This window comes from Lepus europaeus, chromosome 8 (genome assembly GCF_033115175.1).
Source record: "Lepus europaeus isolate LE1 chromosome 8, mLepTim1.pri, whole genome shotgun sequence".
NCBI classification, from domain to species: Eukaryota; Metazoa; Chordata; class Mammalia; order Lagomorpha; family Leporidae; genus Lepus; species Lepus europaeus.
In genome coordinates, this window is record NC_084834.1 from 108490690 (window position 1) to 108504380 (window position 13691).

Genomic DNA, 13691 nt, shown 5'->3' on the forward strand with positions numbered 1-13691 from the left:
TAACCTAACATGGTCTATGGAGATTTCATGACAAGAAAACCAGTACATTATTTTCCAATTCTTGTGTGAATGAATCCCATCAAATTCCCTGCTAGATATGACTCTGGACTCAGTTATTGAAATGATGTTCAGGATCACTAGCAATCAGGGAAATGCAAATCAAAACCACAATGGGGTTTCACCTCACCCCAGTTAGAATGGCTCACATTTAGAAATCTACCAACAACAGATGATTGGTGACGATGTGGGGATAAAGGGACACTAACCCACTGTTGGTGGGAATGCAAACTGGTAAAGTCAGTGTGGAGATTCATCAGAAACCTGAATATAACCCTACCATACAACCCAGCCATCCCACTCCTTGGAATTTACCCAAAGGAAATTAAATTGGCAAACAAGCGGTCTGCACCTTAATGTTTATTGCAGCTCAATTCACAATAGCTAAGACCTGGAACCAACCCAAATGCCCATCAACAGTAGACTGGATAAATAAATTATGGGACATGTACTCTATAGGATACTATAGAGCAGTGAAAAATAATGAAATCCGGTCATTTGCAACAAAATGGAGGAATCTGGAGCACATCATGCTGAGTGAAATAAGCCAGTCCCAAAGGGACAAATGTCATATGTTCTCCCTGATCAGTAACAACTAACCAAGCACCAAAAAGGAAACCTGTTGAAGTAAAATGGACACTATGAGAAACAGTGACTTGATCAGCAGCCCTTGTCCTGAATGTTGATAAACAACTTAATACTTTATCCCTTTTAGTATTTTGTTTTTTTTGTTCTAGTTAATACTATTGGTTGAACTCTTTAACACAGAATTGTTCTTTGGTGTTGAAATTTAACTGAAAAGTGATCTCTGTTAAATATAAGAGTGGGAATAAGAGAGGGAAGAGATGTACAATTTGGGACATACTCAATCTGATTTGCCCCAAATGGCAGAGTTAGAAACATGCCAGGGGATTCCAATTCAATCTCATCAAGGTGGCATGTACCAATGCCATCTCACTAGTCCAAATGATCAACTTCAGGTCACAATTGATCATACTTATAGGTCTAAGAGTCAAAGGGATCACACAAACAAGACTAGTGTCTGCTAATACTAACTGATAGAATTAAAAAGGAGAGAACGATCCAACTTGGCAAGTGGGATACACAGCAGACTCATACAATGGCAGATGTCCTAAACAGCACCCTGGCCTCAGAATCAGCCCTTAAGGCATTTGGATCTGGCTGAAGAGCCCATGAGAGTATTTTAGGCATGGAAAGCCAAGACACTCTGGCAAAAAAGAAAAAAAAAAAGAAGAAGACCTAAATGAAAGATCTCTGTGAGTGAGATCCCAGTGGAAAGAACGGGGCCATCAAAGAAGGAGGTACCTTTCTCTGAAGGGAGGAGAGAACTTCCACTTTGACTATAACCTTGTCTAAATATGATCAGAGAGAGTGAACTCAAAAGGCTTCCATAGCCTTGGCAACTCATGACAAGAGCCTAGGGTGATTACTGACGCTATAAACAAGAGTGTCAATTTGTTAATTCAACAACAGGAGTCACTGTGCATTTACTCCCCATGTAGCATCTCTGCCCTTAATGTGTTTTTCAATGTGAATTAATGCTATAACTAGTACTCAAATAGTACTTTACACTTTGTGTTTCTGTGTGGGTGCAAACTGTTGAAATCTTTACATAATATATACTAAATTGATCTTCTGTATATATAAAGATAATTGAAAATGAATCTTGATGTGAATGGAATGTGAGAGGGAGTGGGAGATTGGAGGGATGCAGGTGGGAGGGAAGTTATGGGGGGGGGATGCCACTGTAATCCATAAGCTGTGCTTGGAAACTTATATTTGTTAAATAAAAGTTTAAAAAAATATGAATAAAGCCATTAGTGTGATAACAGTTCAGTGAAATTATATTTGTCATATATTTATGAATGGAATTTTTAAAAATAAAATCTAAGTTATTTGTATTTATTTTTCAGGTCTAGAGAAGAAAGACTGAACTATAAGAACTGGTATGTTTTATACCTAGTCACATTCTTTATGGCCTAAATCAAAGTATTTTCCTTCAAATGTAGTTATGTTTCACAGATAACTTTTTCAATAATTTTCTGCAATGTGTCTCTCTCTGTTTGACAACAATATGCTTATCTTTTCCCTACTATAGAGATATTTCAAATGCAACTGAAAAGTAATTCCTCTCTTTATCAGTAACTCTTCAACTTCCTAATGCAAAAAAAATCAAGATATATCATGAAGTAGTAGCACATTTTATGAAGAAGTGTGGCCTCATGGAAAGCCAAGATACCATGGAAAAGAAAAAAAGAAGAAGACCTAAATGAAAGATCTCTGTGAGTGAGATCCTAGTGGAAAGAACAGGGCCATCAAAGAAGGAGGTACCCTTCTCCGAAGGGAGGAGAGAACTTCCACTTTGACTGTGACCCTATCGGAACAAGATCAAAGTCAGCGAACTCTAAAGGCTTCCATAGCCCTGGCAACTCATGACTAGAGCCTAGGGAGATTACTGACGCCATGAACAGGAGTGTCAAATTGTTAAGTCAGCAACAGAAGTCACTGTGTACTTAAATCCCATGTGGGATCTGTCCTTAATGTGTTGTCTAATGTGCAGTGATGCTATAACTAGTACTGAAACAGTATTTTTACACTTTGTGTTTCTGTGTGGGTACAAACTGATGAGGTCTTTACTAATTACATACTGAATCGATCTTCTGTATATAAAGATAATTGGAAATGACTGCACTGGCCCAGGCAGCCCTGCCTTGCTAAAAAAAAAAAAAAAAAAAATTTCATTCCATATGGGTGCCAGTTCATGTCCTGGTTATTCCACTTCTGACCCAATTCTCTACTGTGTCCTGGGAAAGCTTTGGAGGATGGCCAAAATCCTTGGAAAATGCTTAAGAAGCTCCTGGCTCCTGGCTTCAGCCTGGCCCAGCCCCAGTCATTGTGGACATTTGGGGAGTGAACCAGAAGATGGAAGACCTCTCTCTCTGTCTATACCTCTCTCTGTAACTCTACCTTTCAAATAAATAAAATAAAAATTATGTTTTAAAGAATGGGTAATGTAAGCAGTAGTGAGAGTAATGAGATATTGGGGACTGGGATGTGGCTAACCTGACTTAGCAGGGTTTTCTTGCTGAAACAATTTCACATAGAAGTTCCCAAATGGGCCTTGACATAGCATCAGAAACTTGACTAAAACTTGACCAAATAGGAATACTTGAAAGTTTCCTTAGGCATATCTGTGTAGTCTCCCCACTACTAATCTGCTTTTCTTGGAATCTTTAGTTAGAATACAGGCCTCCAAATGAGGGAGAAAAAGACAAAATAAGAGTGTGCAGAGACACAGAGAAGCAGAGAAAGAAAGGGAGACACATACACACAGAGCCAAAGGCAGATGGAAACACACTGAGAGAGAGAAATACAGAACATATTCCTTTTTTTACAAAATCTCTCCAGTTAAGTTGCATAATTTCTACTACATTGTCATGGTTTCTAAACTATAAAGTTTGCCTAAGTTCAAGGGGAGGCGATATGACTTAATGAGAGAATTTTGAAATCACAAGTATTTGTTGGGGCCGGCACTGTTGCGAAGTGGATAAAGTTGCTGCCTGTACAGCCGGCATCCCATATGGGTTCTGGTTTGAGAACCCATCTGCTCCACTTCTAACCCAGCTCTTTGCTATGGCCTGGGAAAGCAGTAGAAGATGGCCCAGGTTCTTTGGCCCCAGCACCTGAGTAGGAGACCAGGCAGATGCTCCTGGCTCCTGGCTCCTGGCTTCAAACAGGCGCAGCTCCAACCGTTGTGGCCATCAGGGGTGTGAATCAGGGGTGTGAGTCTAGCGGATGGAGTCTCTCTCTCTCTCTCTCTCTCTCTCTCTCTGCCTTTCTGTAACTCTGTCTCTTAAATAAATAAAGAAAACTTAAAAAAAAAATTACAAGTAATTTTTGTGTCCAAATCACCACAAATGAAACCTCTTGAGCTGGCCAGCAGAGGTCACTAAGTGGCTGTAAAATCATTAAATACTGACATCACAGTAACTGAATTTCCAGGTTTATACTGGTTGAAAATTTCAACTAATACTGCAATATATTTATTCATAGACATTTTAAATATGATATAGACACCATAAATATGCCCTGACATATCACATAGATAATGTTAACAGATTTCTAAATGATTTTAGTATTTTCAATGATACCAAATGTTGATAACACAATATGAAAATCTTGGAATTTACTTCTTTGAATGAATTACTTAAGTGATTTTAGGTCACATGATTCCTGAAAACATTCTTGTGTAGTTCAGCAATGCAGTCCATTGAGGGGAAATTAACATTCCCATCAAAGGAAACTCTAGTATTCTTTCAGATCAGTTTCTCTGTGTTTATAGAAATGTAAGTATTTTTACTTACAAAAGCTTTTCTTCTTGAACTTTTTAAAATTTAGCAATGTGACATGAGCATCATTGAAACTAACTCCATGTAATCACCCTTTTCCCTGAAACGGCTAAGTGCTGTCTAACATTTTGATGGAGACAGAAGTGTACTTTGTCTGAAAGCCATTTAGGTGCTGCAGGGAACATCTTGTACCTTGCATGGTCGTGTGCAAGTACTTTTGCATGACAAATTTGCTCCATCACAAAAGGGTAGTACTGCTGGGTCTTAGTCCACCCGTAGGAGGATGCACCGGCCCGAGGAAAGGTAAGTCCACTGCTCGCCCCTTCCCCAGCCTCCTGATCCCGGAGACAATCAGATGCAGCTGGGAGCCAAGTCAAGTTGGTTTATTTCAGGGTAACAGAGCCTTTCAAAACACACAACTGCAGAGTCATTGGGGAGGGAATAAGGACCAACCAATCACTTAAAAGATCATTTTACGGGGCGATTTCTACAGGACTAGCCATATGTCTATACACTTGCTATCAGTGTTGTCACTTCCCCTGATGTTGCGCAGCCAATTAGTTTTAGTGGTAAACAACTTTGGATTCCACCCACCTTACTTCCTCTGGGCACCACTTTTGAATTACTTCGTGTAACTAATTTTCCCACATACTCCCCCTTTTTTGTTTTTAGCCGACGCCCACCTCGTTTGAGGTTCGGGAATACGGACACCTCCATTAGGAAGCATGTCGGGCTACACAGAATATGTGGGGAAATCAGTTACAGGAAGCAGCACAGCGCATGGAGCCCGGCGCGGACCATCGGAGACGGAGCAGCGGCAGTAGGGGCGGCCAGGGCCAGCAGTAGCCTTGGCACTCGGCCAACGGCTGCCGCCCACCGGGTCAAGCGGCGGCGCGGATCCGGAGAAGGACCACGGCGGTAAGCGCTGGGGCCGGCGGCCTGGGCGGGAGCCCCGACGTGGGGGGAGGGGAGGGCTGCAGCTCCGGGCCCCTCTCTCCACCACCAAACAAAGCGGGGGACGCGGGGCGGGCGGGGAGAGGCCGGGTATGGGGCCGGGTATGGGGCGTCCCGCGGCCGCCCGAAGCCCGCATGCGCCCTGCGCCCGAGCACTCGCTGGACCTGGCCGGAGGCGGAGGGCGGTGCGCGCCAAGTCCACGGACTGCCCGGGTACCGGTTCGGAGCGCAGCCAGCGCGCGCGCACCCCGAGGAGCACTGGAGATGTCCTGGACAGCAGCAGCTGGTGCACAAACCCCACCTACACGCTCATCATCCAAGGCAAGATCCGCCTCCGCCAAGTCTCCTGGATCATCTGCGGCAGCAGGAAGCCGACCACCAGCTGCACAGCGTGCAGATCATCTGCCACTTGGAGGCGGTCGCCGAGCAGCTCAGCCAGCGTGTGAACCGCAGGTGCCTGGGCTTCCTGGCCTCGGGGAACCCCTGGGTGCAGGACGTGGCTTAGGACCCGTGGCAAGAGGAAAATGGCTGCGAGTGCACCAAAGCCGTGAACTTCGCCATGCACGAGCTGCAGCTGGTCCGCGTGGAGAAGCAGTACCTGCACCACAACCTGGACCACCTGGTGGAGGAGCTCTTCCTTGCGACATCCAGGCTCCAGCTACTTCCTGAGGCTGCTGGGGTATTGGTGCACAACAATGATTCCTGCGAGCTAGTGACCCTCATCCCCCACGTACTGTAACCACACTTACAGGTTTGGGTGCCATAAGGGTTGGCTTAGGAGCTTCATTTTTAATAAAACAAAAAAGGGGGGACCATTCCAGGAAGTACAGGATATTATGACAAAATTAATAATAATAAAAAAAAAAACCTTCCGTGTAGCCAGGATGTACTTCCTAATGGAGGTGTCCGTATGCCCGAACCTCAAACGAGGTGGGCGTCGGCTAAAAACAAAAAAGGGGGAGTATGTGGGGAAATTAGGTACATGAAATAATTCAAAGGTGGTGCCCAGAGGAAGTAAGGTGGGTGGAATCCAAAGCTGTTTACCACTAAAATTAATTGGCTGCGCAACATCAGGGGAGGTGACAACAACTGATAGCAAGTGTATAGACATATGGCTAGTCCTGTAGAAAAATAAACAGTGATAAAATGCCTGATCAAAGTTTAATCAGGTTTCCACTTCTACTAATTCGTAGGTTGTGTCGCTAAAGGTGACTCTAGCCACAAGCTGAGTATTTGCTCAAGGAAACATATTTTAATTCAAAATGTATATTGTTCAACCCATCTTCACCTACCATTTTCAGTAATTTTCCACTTACTCACACTATAGTTTTCTATTTCCACATACACAACTTGTCCTTTTTCAGGTAATCCTTTTTTACTTCCCAATGTTCTGGTTTTGTTCTCTGTTCTCACTTTGAAAACCACAGTCACCTTCGTGTTAGTTGAAGTTGAGCTCAGTTTGTCCTGGAGTCTCTTTCCCCTATTATGGTAGTAAGAATAAAATCTGTGTTATCACATTTAACTTGTGTCCATCTCTGTGATTCTTGGACAACAACACATATGAGGGTACACTGAGAGGATCAAGAAAAATTGAGGCCGGCACCGTGGCTCAATAAGCTAATCCTCCACCTGCGGCACTGGCACCCCGGGTTCTAGTCCCAGTTGGGGTGCCAGATTCTGTCCTGGTTGCTGCTCTTCCATTCCAGCTCTCTGCTGTGGCCCGGGAGTGCAGTGGAGGATGGCCCAAGTGCTTGGGCCCTGCACCCGCATGGGAGACCAGGAGGAAGTACCTGGCTCCTGGCTTCGGATCAGCGTAATACGCCGGCTGCAGCGCTCTGGCTGCAGCAGCCATTGGAGGGTGAACCAACAGCAAAGGAAGACCTTTCTCTCTGTCTCTCTCTCTCTCACTGTCCACTCTGCCTATCAATCAATCAATCAATAAAATAAATAAGAAAAATTGAATGAAAGGACAACTTTATGTGGTGAAAAAACTTTTGAAATTCATGAATAGTTTTCTTTTCCTATACTATAGGTTGTCCATGAACATTTTGAAGATCCCTTGTATACTCCACTAGATTACATTTTAATAGGCGGGCATTTCCAAAAATGCATATTAAAAACATTAGCCTATTCTTTCTTCTATATCAACAGGCTCAGGTTCTAGTGATTCATATTTTAGTAAAAATACTATATGTGTGTGTATATATACATATATATAATTTTGAAATTATAATTTTTCTTTGCTAAATGTTCAACCTTGAGTAAATTTAGGTATCTCAGAAATGCATTCCTCTTATTACAGTGGAAGATAGTCTTGCCACAGCTTAATCCCTAGTGGTTGAAAAAGTGGAGGCCGGCGCCACGGCTCAATAGGCTAATCCTCTGCCTGGGGCACTGGCACACCAGGTTCTAGTCCCGGTTGCCCCTCTTCCAGGCCAGCTCTCTGCTATGGCCCGGGAGTACAGTGGAGGATGACCCAAGTCTTAGGGCCCTGCACCCAATGGGAGACCAGGAGAGGCACCTGGCTCCTGGCTTTGGATCAGTGTGATGCAACGGCCGCAGCATGCCGGCTGCAGCGGCCATTATGGGGTAAACCAACGGCAAAAGGAAAACCTTTCTCTCTTGTCTCTCTCTCTCTCACTGTCCACTATGCCTGTCAAAAAAAATGAAAAAATAAAGAAAAAGAAAAAGTGTAATGACTGTAACTACTAGCTTTAGGTTTCAAAGAACTCGTCATCTATCCTGTCTTTTCTGACACAAACTTTCGGCAATCAAAGAAAGTATATTTTATGACAAAGAAATTATGACTTCAGTGCAGAACAGCAGCAACACAGTCACATTCAAACATTAGTGTGGGAATCACGTAAGGTTGTAGGCTTTTGGTCAACAGTGATTGGATACTTGTTGATCCAGCAAACTGCTAGGACTCCGGACCTTCATAGACTGATCATGGAGTTTGGTTGCTAACCACATGGCGTTTGTATGATGGCTGAAAGAAAATCATGGACACCAAATTATACAATAAATTAGAAAAGATTAATAGGTGTAGTTTTCATGCAGATGTTAAAAATATGTGCCATAGACATTCCAAATTGGAGTGCCAGCTCCAGCCCCAGCGACTTGGATTCCAATCTGGCTCCCTGCTAATGCATCCTGGGATGCAGCAGATGATGGCTTAAGCATAGGAGTCCCTGCCATCCACATGAGACACACAGATGGAGCTCTGGGATCCTGGTTTGGCCTGGAACAGCCCTGGCCATTGTAATCATTTGGGGAGTGAACCAGCAGGTAGAAGATCAATCTCTCTCCCTCTTTCTCTCTCTCTTTCTCTCTTCTCTCTCTCTCTCTCTCTCTCTTTGCCTTTCAAATATATAAATCTTAACAAAGAGAAGTAGAATGTTGTTTACCAAAAAAAGTGCCACAAAAAATCGAAGAAAAAAACATCACATTTTATACATTTTTAGTGATTGTTATAAAGCTCTTAAATCAAGAGCCATAATTTTTTAAATGCATAGGTTTTCAAGACTTGAAAAGAGAAATTGAACAAGAAAGAACACTTATATTCCAGAGATCAGAATGAGTTTAATCCCAAAGGAAGAGGGTAAAAATAGTGTCAATTGATGGTATAAAACTTAAATTATCCCTTACGCAATTGCTAATGGATTAATAGACCTGGTGTACCAGGCATAAAACACTATCAAAATAGAAAGATAAGAGGCAAGTCCATGACAAAGTTCAGGTACATGCACAAAGTAATAGTATTGACAATTGCTATTGACTTTGTATCAGTGAATTAATGTTTGAAGTCTGAACTATATTGCTTTTGTTGAATCCTGGCTTTGATACTTAATATCTATTTTTTTTTAATTTTTTTTTTTTGACAGGCAGAGTGGACAGTGAGAGAGAGACAGAGAGAAAGGTCTTCCTTTTGCCGTTGGTTCACCCTCCAATGGCCGCCGCGGTAGGCGCGCTGCGGCCGGCGCACCGCGCTGATCCGATGGCAGGAGCCAGGTGCTTCTCCTGGTCTCCCATGGGGTGCAGGGCCCAAGGACTTGAGCCATCCTCCACTGCTCTCCCTGGCCACGGCAGAGAGCTGGCCTGGAAGAGGGGCAACCGGGACAGGATCGGTGCCCTGACCGGGACTAGTTTTTGATTCTTACTGTTTTCTTCAGTTTTTCAGTGTTAAATGAAGTAGATAAAAATATGTGATTACCCTGAGTCCTAATGTATTAGTTCTTAAAATACTCAGATTTAGTCATATAGTATACTTATCTAATATTGCTAGAGTTTCAGTAAATGTTTATAATTTTTTATTTTGTTGGTTTTCTTGTTAGTTATTTTAGAATCTGTATTATTAAGCATTTACTTAAAGCACTGAAGCCACATTCATTATTTATACTGTTGAAATTACTTTAGCATACTGGAAAAGCAAGATGAGTGAAGAAAGGGACATGACTTCCAATCTCTAAAGCACAAAGTGCTATAGATTGGCACTATAGAACTAGCAATACAGATAACTTGTATCTACTACTTTAATAATTTGAAGAACTATGTTTTGAGAGGAGGCTATGAATATTGATATATTTTTATAATATTATTGGGAAATGCTATAATCAAACTATTTAATTCTTTCAAAAATGAGTAAAATGTACATATCATAAGCATTTCAACATGTATTAGCTAATAAAGAATTTTCCAACTTGAGCATGCCCCAAATTATACATCTCCTCCCTCTCTTAAAAAAAGAAGAAGACCTAAATGAAAGATCTCTGCAAGTGAGATCCCAGTGGAAAGAACGGGGCCATCAAAGAAGGAGGTACCTTTCTTTGAAGGGAGGAGAGAACTTCCACTTTGACTATGACCCTGTTGGAAGAAGATCAAAGTTGGCGAACTCAAAAGGCTTCCATAGCCCTGGCAACTCATGACTAGAGCCTAGGGAGATTACTGACGCCATAAACAAGAGTGTCAAATTGTTAAATAAACAACAGGAGTCACTGTGTACTTACATCTCATGTGGGATATGTCCTTAATGTGTTGTCCAATGTGAAGTAATGCTATAACTAGTACTGAAACAGTATTTTTACAGCTTGTGTTTCTGTGTGGGTGCAAACTGATGAAATCTTTACTTAGTATATACTGAATCGATCTTCTGTATATAAAGATAATTGAAAATGAAAAAAAAAACTTGGTGTTCAATTGGAAATTGCATAGAAAATTAATCAATTCTTTTTTTTTCATCCTTCTTTTTTTTTTTTTAACTTTTATTTAATGAGTATAAATTTCCAGTGTACAGCTTATGGATTACAATGGCTTCCCCCTCCCATAACTTCCCTCCCACCTGCAACCCTCCCCTCTCCCGCTCCCTCTCCCCTTCCATTTGCATCAAGATTCATTTTCAATTCTCTTTATATACAGAAGATCAATTTAGTATAAAGATTTCAACAGTTTGCACCCACATAGAAACACAAAGTGAAACATACTGTTTGAGTACTAGTTATAGCATGAAATCAAAATGTACAGCACATTAAGGACAGAGATCCCACATGAGGAGCAAGTGCACAGTGGCTCCTGTTGTTGACCCAACAAATTGACACTCTAGTTTATGGCGCCAGTAACCATCCTAGGCTGTCGTCATGAGTTGCCAAGGCTATGGAAGCCTTCCAAGTTTGCCGACTCTGATCATGTTTAGACAAGGTCATAAAAGACAGAGTGAGGATAGTAACCAATGATCCTAAGAGTGGCATTTACCAGGTTTGAACAATTATACAGCATTAAGTGGGGAAGAGGACCATCAGTACACACAGGTTGGGAGTAGAGCCATTGGTGGTAGAGTAGAGGTTATGATTACAAAGGAATGAGGCCCAAGTGCACTAGACAGGGCATAGAACAAAGGACAGAGTCATTATTGGAGGAGCTAAGAAAGGTGCTGTCTAAGCTACAAGTAATTTTTCTGATTGAGAGGCAAATAGAACCTGATAGACGGGGCTTGATAATAATCTGGTGGGCTTTAGGCCTTGTAAGTTAAGAGGCCCAGAACTATCTATCTCTTCACATGGGGTATATCCTAAGGGAGGTGTGAACCTCCTAGGGGAAGGCACTCTGTTGACTTTCATTACTTGGCTGGGCTGGGAGGAGAGCTGGCCAGGTAAAGGCAGGTGGCATCTCTAACAAGAAATTTACAGTTCTGCCTGCAATGTTGCTGACCCTACTTGACCATCTCCTCAGCTGCAGTGGTCACTTTGGAAGTTGGGCTGAGTGAAGGGCTTTTCAGCTTAGAGCCAATAAGATCTGTGGCTCTGACCTGGGCATCCTTCGACTCCAGGGCAGATCCATTTCCAGTGATCCAACTCTTGGCAGAGCTGCCCGGGCTCTTCACAAGCTGACTTCTGCTGAAGCCCAGGCTTACCACATTGAAAGCCACTGCAGTGGACTGGCCTGTTGGGTCTCCCTGAGGGCAGATCACTGTACAGATCAGCCATTCTAGGCCTGCCACCCATTGCTTCTGATGCCTAGCTTTCTTTTCCTCCTGGTTTGTGTTAAAGCAGACCAGAGGATGCAAGTCAAGGGAGTGCCCGTGTCCCATCTCTAATCTTCGGTGGCCTGAACTACAAGTCTATAGTCACAGGCATGTTCTGTAGTAGTTTTTCTAAGGCAGACAAGGCCCATGAGGAAAATTATATTCTCACTTTAAAACTTTCTTTCCCTTTGGTCTGAAAGGGAGGTTTTTTCTACTTACTGTATACTTCGCTGATGGCGAAGTGAATCTAGCTATGAGATTATTATTTAAGTTCTTATTTTGGCTATGCTATTGCAGAAAAAAGTTAGCCATCTCTTTTATAAGGTCTAAAAATTAAATTGTGCATCCTACAGATTCCTTCATAATAGAATTAGTTTCCTACCTTGAAGAGAATAGAGAAATGAAAGAACAAGTTGGGCTTAGAATAGAGAAATGAGGGAGCAAGTCCTAGATCGCTTGCTGACAATAGCAATATCACATGAATACTTAGCAAACCGTTTCAACCATTAGATAACAACTTAAGAAAACATTTACCAGAAGGTCCAATGCCTTCTATAAATTTTAAGAATCATGTATTTGGAAACACCTCTTAAATATCTAACATGGTGTAGTTTGTTTAACCAGTAAACTTAAGCACAACCATCTAAAATGTTTTTAGTTTCTTTTACCAACAAATCTAAAACATATGATACACAGATTTAGGTCCCACAAATTAAAATGTATCTTTCATTGATTTTAGCATCTTAAATTTATGGACAATCTTTTCTATAAGCCATTTAAAATAAAACTCTTAATAAAATTTCCCCATGTGGACATACAATATGTACACACATATAATATAGCATAATAGACCAATATAGCAATTTTAATAATAGCTTTTAAAAACTTTAACTCTTTTTTGTAGATTGCCAATTGATTTGAATTGCTTTTTCTTTTTAGTAACCTCAGTTAACCATACTTTCTCTCAGTTGGTACTGTTAATACATTATTGGCTTCATCTGTTTACAGAGCCATCCCAAAGTACTGAATACAATAGAAGTGGCTGGAAAAAGTCCATATGAACCTATAGGAGGACAGGTAAACACAGAACCAACAACGCTTTAGTTTTATAAGCAGCACATCATATATAACTGTGGATGACAAAAGACTTTAAGTCGCCATGTTTAAAATTATAAACTCATCAACCAACAAGAGGCCCATGTAGGATCTCTGTCCTTAATGTGCTGTACATTGTGATTTAATGCTATAACTAGTACTGCAACAGTGTTTTTCACTTTGTGTTGCTATATGAGGGCAAACTGTTGAAATTTTTACTTAATATATAGTAAACTAATCTTCTATATATAAAGAGAATTGAAAATGAATCTTGATGTGAATGGAAGGGGCGAGGGAGTGGGAAAGGGGAGGGTTTCTGGTGGGAGGGAAGTTATGGGGGGGGAGCTATTGTAATCCATAAGCTGTACTTTGGAAATTTATATTCATTAAATAAAAGTTAAAAAAATAAAAAATAAAATAAAAGAATTTTTCAACTTGTAACAAGGATTATGGTTATTGAAATTAATAAATATAGAAAGAAACCTTAGAGAAATCTGCTTTTACATTAAGCCATCAAACAAGACATCTTTACTCTCTGAAAAAAAAGATGTGCTCTTCATGGTTCTCGTTATAAACAATAGTTGTACTGAACTTAAAATAACACTTTTTAAAATCAATCAATTGGCAATCTACAAAAAGAGTTAAAGTTTTTAAAAGCTATTATGAAAATTGCTATATTGGTCTATTATGCTATGTTA

At 41.3% G+C, this 13691-nt stretch overlaps 1 protein-coding gene across 3 annotated transcripts in view; it reads left to right on the forward strand.

The window, feature by feature from the left end:
- Positions 1–4988: 4988 nt before the first annotated feature.
- Positions 4989–13691, forward strand: part of LOC133765144 (UDP-glucuronosyltransferase 2B13-like) — a 65478-nt gene continuing 56775 nt past the window's right edge. The window contains exons 1-2 of one of the 3 annotated variants that reach the window (XM_062198769.1): positions 4989–5345; positions 12907–12975. The gene's annotated coding sequence lies outside the window, so the exon portion shown is untranslated. The remainder of the gene's footprint in view (positions 5346–12906; positions 12976–13691) is intronic. The other 2 variants (XM_062198768.1, XM_062198770.1) reach the window with 2 other exon arrangements.